The sequence below is a fragment of the Aplysia californica genome, unplaced genomic scaffold, assembly GCF_000002075.1.
Source record: "Aplysia californica isolate F4 #8 unplaced genomic scaffold, AplCal3.0 scaffold00746, whole genome shotgun sequence".
NCBI classification, from domain to species: domain Eukaryota; kingdom Metazoa; phylum Mollusca; class Gastropoda; order Aplysiida; family Aplysiidae; genus Aplysia; species Aplysia californica.
In genome coordinates, this window is record NW_004798016.1 from 149447 (window position 1) to 150528 (window position 1082).

Below are 1082 nucleotides of genomic sequence, written 5' to 3' on the forward strand. Positions count from 1 at the left end.
ACCCCCATCTATTTTTTTCTTCTCTCCACTTCCCCCCTGACCCAGATCCTCCTTTCACCTTTTTCCTCTCACAGCCTCCACAAACATGCTCTGACAGACACAACCAATCTGTATCGGAATTTTCAAAAATCATAACTCCCCAGCCAGAGGTCACAAGGGTGAGCAGCTGCCTGTGAACCCCGGAGATCCCGCGGCGTCACGCAAGACTCACACTCACACTCACACAAGCTCAAACTGCCGATCGGGAGTGGCAAAAAACGCAAAAATTTCTTCATCATCCAAATATTTCTTCCCTTGGGAGTGCCGTCAAATGCCATCAATGTGCAGGCTCTGCCAAATACATGGACTGTAGAGTGTAGAGTCTATCACACAAGAGAAACACACTGATTCAGATTTCAGATTTCAGATGTCTGATTTCACAAGTATGTCTCTACTTGCGTGGGCATTTTCTTTTAGTCAAGTTTGGTTTTGTTTTAGTAAGGTGCTACGGCGCTCGCATCGGCATAAGGTCATATGAGCGCCAAGGGGTGGATGTCAACATAGAAGTCCTTACAGGGAATCAGACTTACCCTGCTCACCTCTCTAGCCTCAACAGCACAAAGTCTGCTTCGACTATCAAGGCACCCCGGAAATAGCGGGTCACAAGAGTGAGACTGCAGAGTAAGAGAACTTTGAGGTCAAATGCACACAGCAATGAGGCGACCTTGACACATAACACCAGACTCAAGACTGACAATTTCAAAACAGACACGCGGTGTCCATTGGGGTATAGGGTCGGGTCAGGGCGGTTTGCTAGTCAGATTGAGGGCGCAAAGCGGCTATCGTGGCACATGCCTGTCTCAGCCCACTCGTCGCCTCAAAAACAAACACGTCTTTACTTCATTCTCGGTCCTAGGAAAACAGTCACGCATAGCATCAGATTATATACATGTGCACAATTTAAAACTCTCTCTCTCTCTCTCTCTCTCTCTCTCTCTCTCTCTCTCTCTCTTTTCTCTCTCTCAGTCTCAGTCTGTCTGTCTGTCTGTCTGTCTGTCTGTCTGTCTGTCTGTCTGTCTGTCTGTTTGTCTCTCTCTCTCTCT